The sequence below is a fragment of the Chrysoperla carnea genome, chromosome 3 (genome assembly GCF_905475395.1).
Source record: "Chrysoperla carnea chromosome 3, inChrCarn1.1, whole genome shotgun sequence".
Classification (NCBI taxonomy): Eukaryota; Metazoa; Arthropoda; class Insecta; order Neuroptera; family Chrysopidae; genus Chrysoperla; species Chrysoperla carnea.
Window position 1 is genome coordinate 22597392 of NC_058339.1, and position 7235 is coordinate 22604626.

A 7235-nucleotide genomic window follows, 5' to 3' on the forward strand; every position below is an offset into this window, starting at 1 on the left:
TATTGATCTATAAATATATTACTATTTGAATTCAATAATTAAATTGTACAAATAATTACATTGCTTTATGTGTTTCGTGTAAAATGAGTTGATAAAAACTGTAAAGATTCGTTATTCTTATCGATTTTAGCGAGTTCATGATGGAGTCTTCCACGTCATTCATATTCTGTGATAGAAATTATAACATCATTCAATTTATTATTGATATTAATAAGTACATAAGTTAAATTTGAGTTAATCCTATAAAGTAAACTTGGGTCAGTTTTGGTAATTTTCTTGGGCCAATTTTAAAAATTAAGCGTGAGCAGTCTTGTAAATAATGCATGGCCCAGATTTGAAACTTAACTATGGCCCAACCCTGCCAACCAGGCATGAGCCAGACTTAAAACTTAACTATGGCCCAGACCTGCCAACCAGGCATGAGCCAGACTTAAAACTTAACTATGGCCCAGACCTGCCAACCAGGCATGGGCCAGACTTAAAACTTAACTATGGCCCAGCCCTGCCAACCAGGCATGGGCCAGACTTAAAACTTAACTATGGCCCAGCCCTGCCAACCAGGCATGGGCCAGACTTAAAACTTATCTATGGCCCAGCCCTGCCAACCAGGCATGGGCCAGACTTAAAACTTAACTATGGCCCAGCCCTGCCAACCAGGCGTGGGCCAGACTTAAAACTTAACTATGGCCCAGCCCTGCCAACCAGGCGTGGGCCAGTCGGGGTAACCATTCTTGGGCCAGCATTATCATTCCAGACTTTACCCAAGTCTGGGCCAAGTCTGGCTTACAAGTCTGGCCCAGAGTTCTGCATAGTTGGACCAAGCCTGGGCCAAGCCTGGGCCCGCCGTACTTTCCTACATGGGTAGGTAAACATATTTGGTCCAGCTTAAACAGCTTATAGTAATTTTTAACAAATATCAAATTTGTTTGAGTTAAGCAATATAACCGGTCTTAAAACGGAAAAAAGAGAATATATAAAAGTTTAAATATAACTAACAGAGGAATTTTATATTTATATAGATTTCCTTATGTCTTATTCAAATGTACTATTCCTACGGAATTTACGTATGAAGTTTCATCTACAAAAAATATATATATTCGTATATTATTAACGCTTTCGTGAGTAAAAATATCTTATTCTATTATTGCTCTTTTTTGTATATATAAAAAAAAAAAAAACGTACCATATTTTTTTAATACTCTCCAAAAGTTTTTGGATTCATGTCAAAAAATATTACGCTATATATTTTGATATAAAATGTGGCAAAATCTTCAATAAATAAAAAAAAAAAAAACTTCTATAAAACTTTTTTAATTTCATTCTATTTTGAAAAAATTTTCAAGTATGGTTTATTCGATTTCGCGTATTACAATAAAATCATATGAATTATATGTGTTTGTTTTCTATTGTGCATGTTGTATATGTATCTATCGTATAAGAAACGAACTAATCATAAGCTCAGTATAATGTTATGAGTGAAACGCCTTCCGTTGAAAATAACATATCAACTTTCTATTCTAGTAGCCGGTATCCATCCGCTTTTCTGGCGAAATATCTATTTTTTCGGCTAAGTGAAACTTATTTCTTTGTATACAACAATCGATAATTATTTTTTATAGCAACATCTAATTTTTACGACTCACAAAATAAAAATAAAATAATAAATCGTAGATGGCTGTTTTTCTTTGCGGTGCAGATAAGACAATTCTTATTAAAAAAAACCGCATAGTTCAAAATGTCGTCCCTCTCAAATTGTTTTAAATTTTATACAGTTAAATGAGTTTTCTTATAAAATTTAACACGCACGTACTATTCCTTTTTCTGAAGAATCGTTCAAAAAATTACGAGACAAATTTCTGTGATTAATGGTATCGAAATTAATTTTTCTTTTTTAGGGATAATTTGAATTTCTTATTTTAAAAAAAAGGAGTCAAAGAAAATATACTCAATAAAGGTGTTTTTGAAATTATTAACAGCTTCCTGATAAATATTGAAAATATATTTCTTCGTTTTTTGAAATAAGACTATTCTGGATCGAATTCGATTTCATGCTTACCCTTTTTTGCCTTTGGTACTTATTATTTCTGAGATTTAACATGCCATTTTTATTTAAATGGGAGAATGACAATGTGCGCTTTCAAAATTTGAATAATGCAGCTTTTTAAGGTAAAACAAGTGAAAGTTGTTTATTTTTTTATAAAGAAAATTTTTTATATTTAAACTTTTGTTCTGTCTCTAACGGTTTAAGAGATTGGTTCTACGGACCCAAGACCCAATTGACCTATGTTGCTCATTTACGAACTTGGCCTCACTTTTTATGTCCTCATTACGCTATAAAAATTTCAGCTTGATATCTCTTTTCGTTTTTTAGTAATCGTGATGACGGCAGAAAGACGACAGACAGGCGAGGGACAGACAGACAGACAATCGGACTAATTAGATGATTCTATGAACACCTATGCCAAAATTTTTTTCGTAGCATCAATAGTTTTAAGAGTTACAAATTTGGAACTAAGCTTAATATACTATGTATATTTTATATATACATGGTATAAAAATTAAACTGAATTATTCATCTGTATACCTCAATTATTACACGCGAAATAAACTTAAGTCAGACGTATTACTTTAAACATATATTAAAAATTCTTAAGAAGTTATTAAAATGATCCATTATTTTTTTCTACCTTGTACGCGTCTATAGTTTACAAACCTGGAGGGTATAAAAGCATACATACGCATAGGTATCTATATCTATCTGTATCTACGACGTACTTAATAATGATATCATTTATTTCCTTCATAGAAATTATGTTCCTTCATAGAACCTTGTTGGTTCCTCACTGGATTCTTAAGTTATTCGTGTACCATTAACAAAGTGTTATATTAATTTATTTAACCATTTTGTTACGTTTATTTTCACAAATTTAAAGGTATAACTTATGGAATATTTCACCTAACATTGTTACACAACTATAAGAAAAGATTTATTTTACAGTTGTTAAAGAATTTTAATGATCAGTAATAATAGCCATTGTTGTAAGTATGTAGTTTATATTGTCACACAGTTAATTTAATGTAAATATTTTTAGATAGGAGGAAAATAGACTTGAATTGACTCTGTTTACAACCTTTATTACGTCAAATTATTATTTAAACATATTCAAGTTAAAGACCGAACTATTATGTAGAAATTGACTTCATTTTAGTTTGTTAAAATTTTTCATCACTTTTCCATGATAAGAGAATACTTATCTGAACTGTCTTTCGTGCCTGTTGCAATAAAGTGGTAATTAGCTCTTTCTCATATTTGTTATGTATTTTCTGTTACCGAAAAATGTTCGTGTGCATTTGTTATGTTTCGTAATCAAATGCAATAACTCTTAACAAGTATGAATAGACTACAAGTTCATGCAACACATCTTACATTTCAACTAGCAGATATGTACGGCGTTGCTGGATACTAACTTTCCATAAGTATTCGAATCAAATTTCATAAATGCCGAACAGAAATAAATCACGTGGGGCTTCAAAAATTGACAGCGATCAAAAATTTGCGAGCGCTAGGTTTTTCGTCACTTTGTAAAAAGTTCTTACACACGGAAGAAAGCAGTAAAAAAATACTTCACCGTAACTTCACATTTGTACAGCACAAAACTGTCGCCATAGTGCTAATTTTACTTTTACATTTAGGGGCATCTTTTTCATCATCATTCGTGGTGGGTCACTTAACCCGAAAATTTTTAGCATGGGCTTGTAGTCTAGAAACAATTAAGCACAAAAACAGTTCACCTATACTTTTGCCATAAAATATAAAATATTAAGTGGTATCAATATTTGCAATACTTTTTTAAGTATTGGATGAATCCTCATAGGAGTGTAGCGTCAAGCTTTTACCCATTTTATATAATTTTCAAAGAAACTTTACCCATTTTTCTATAAAACAAAATTATTTAATGGAACCCTGAAATAATGTTTTTGTATAAGTTTGTGATCTATTATCAAAAATGCTATACCAAAAAGAAAAATTAATGCCATACCTCTATATAGTTGGTATTATAAAACCAATGTTTGTCACGCGGAAATTCAATGAATGATTCTTACGTTTTTCCTTTTTTTTTTTTTTTTTTGCTTGAACCGTAATTTAATTTTCCCAGTACAATTTCTCGAGACGTAAGAAACATATTGAAAAATACTTCAAGCAAAACTGTTAAGACCTTTAACTGCGGTTTGAACTCTTACCTCAAAATATATTTTCTACATCAAATTGAGGTAAACTTTGATTTTTAAACGGGTATTAATGGGGTTATAAAGTTTGGTTCTTTATACTATATCTCCCTCTACGCTATATAAATATAGAGGTTGTATGGTGCTCGTATCCCCTTTTTTTATGTATTCTTATAAAACACAGCCAATAAATTCTAGTTCAGATGGTTATAATTGTCGATATGAATTTAACTTGATTGGAAAAGTTCGATAATAAATACTCGCCTCGTTTAATTTATTAAGTCTATTTATATGAGAAAAGTACTAAACAGTGTACGATGTAAAACAATGTGAAGAAAATTATAGTTGTTAGTAATAATTCTCTGGAAAATTAATTGTCATGAAATATTTTCTTCAATTATTGATACTGAAAACATAAATTAGAAACGATTCTTTTTTTTTTGCATCGATAAAGCTGGACTCTCACTATTAAAGTTCTGTAACTTAAAGTGATTAACAAAATTTGATTGGACAAGGATAACTTGTATTTCTTTAGAGATAAGCTTAAATTTTTAATTTAACGAAAACAATGATCACATTATTAATAACTATAGTAAAATTATTTCAATAACTGCACCCACTTAAAAACAAACTGAATCTAAAGTCAGCCGTATTAAAAAAATAAGCTCCCATATTCATGCCTTCAATATTATTTTAATATTTTGACTAGTATCAACTATTTTAATATTTTGACTAGTATCAACTATGTATTAAAAAATATTCCTAGTTATAATAATATGTTGGACAATATTCATGCCTGATTGATTTAATCGAGTTGAATGTGAATTGATATAGTTGAATGTGGGAAAAACATGGAAAAACAGATATATCTGATTTGTGTAGGCACACAGTCATTTTTTATTAAGTTTAAACATTGTTTTATCAATAAAAAAACTAAAGGGGAACTAATGTTGGCTTAATTCATTTGATAGATTCCAAAAAATGAAAAAAAATCGCGAAATTTTTCAGGAAAATATCAAAAAACCCCCATTTTATCCCTCATACATTTTTTCATTTTTAAGTTTTTCTAAACATTGAAAATTTATAAAAAATAATATAAGGACTGATTTTAAACAAAGCCAATACATGTTTTTCCAATTGACTCTGTCAATTTTCTTTATGGCCTGTATATATGTAATATATATCAAGGCATACTAAGTTTAATCCCAAGTTTGTAAAGCTTAAAAATATTGATACTACGAACAAAATTTTGGTATAGGTATTCATAAAATTACCTAATTAATCCATTTCCGGTTGTTCGTTTTAGTTCGGTTAGTTTAGTTTTCGAATTATATTTTATTAACTTTCTTCAACCTGAGTCAGTCAAAATCACAATACTAACTATATAAAAGGCTTCAAGTTTAAGGCACTATAATTTTTAAAATAAGGACCATTTAATTTAGTAGTTATGGATTACTTTACTTAAATATTTCGTGGGTTTTAATAACATTTAAGATTAACAACAAATCCAATAATCATATATTATATTGTAAACAATAATAATATGTTTATGATAGGGTGGTAGATGTTGATGATGATCGTTCCCTTGGAAATTTACTAGCACATACGATAAGGAATTTATAATATTACTAATAATAGTAGTAGTACGGTTATGAGAATGGAATGCCTTTAGGTCGTTGTAGAAGTACAAGTGTATTGGTTTTCATAACTAGCACATTTCACTAAAGTAATATGAGGCTGACTGAGTCTTATGTACAAAATGTATCTAAAAAATGAAGCAACTGAATGGATGGTGGCAATTTTATGCTAATTTACAAAATCGATGTTCATAAAATACTGCATAAAAATGAACACAACTTTATAGAGCATATGGTTGGCTTTATTATTCATCCATTGCCAATTTATTAGCTTTATTTATTAGCCAAGTTTCAATGTTTAAAAAAGTTTTTCCATTCTTTGTTTAAGCAACGTTTCCTGTTGATTAAGCAGTAAACTTGAAGTTGAGCTTCAATATAATCTCGGACCAATAAATTTAACAAGACAATCAGTGAGTGTGACGTTTTGTCATTTTGCTCGATTCTAGTGGAATACCTATATAAAACTTTTTGCAAGATTCATTTTTCTAGAAAATTTTAGATTCTTCAAGTCAATTACCTACTTGCGAGCCGTTTGATAGAAGAAAGACACATTTCGGATCATGAAACAGAGATTTTTGCATGTTACCCAAAAGAACCAAAAATTAAATTTATGGGAGGCTATTACGATTTGCAGGCAGAAGAAAGGGTACGTCAACTTTACTTAACGATCAAGCTGACTTTACTCTACTCGACTTTTTTGACATTCTTCAATAGCCACCTCAATCCATTTCTTACCTAACGATCATATAGGTTTTTACAGTTTTATTCTCTTATTTATTTATCTATTACATGTTGTCTTGTTTATCTGTTATCTGCTATCTTATTATCTGTTATCTGTTATATATATTTTAGTATTTATTATCTATTTTAACTTCTACTTCTTTTTCTTAAAATATTAGCTGTTTTTATTTAATTTTGGACAATTTTCATTTTATTTAAAGTTTTAAGTAAAAACTAAACTTCTTGAATTTGGTAACATATTCCTGAAAAATACGTCATCAGAATTATGATATATGAACGAAGATGATTGAAATATACTTGACAGTTTGAAAATGTCTATACTAGACAAAACATGTCATTCGTTAAAATTTTAAATATTAAACTAAAATACAAATGAACTACTAAGCAAAGAAAGTTTTTTCTTCATATTTTCAATAACCTCTAATTTTTCTTCTTTCCTTTGGGATATTAGACATTTCTCATCGCTTAAATAGCACTACGAAAGAAAAATGACACTGTTATAATAAACAAATCCCAATGAAAAAACAAAGCTTTCAAAAAATATAGCAGTTTTCATTAAACTATCGTTACGCCAGCCTTTAGACGTTACAAACATTGATTTTTATTTTGTCTTTTTCGAATGTTCTTCCG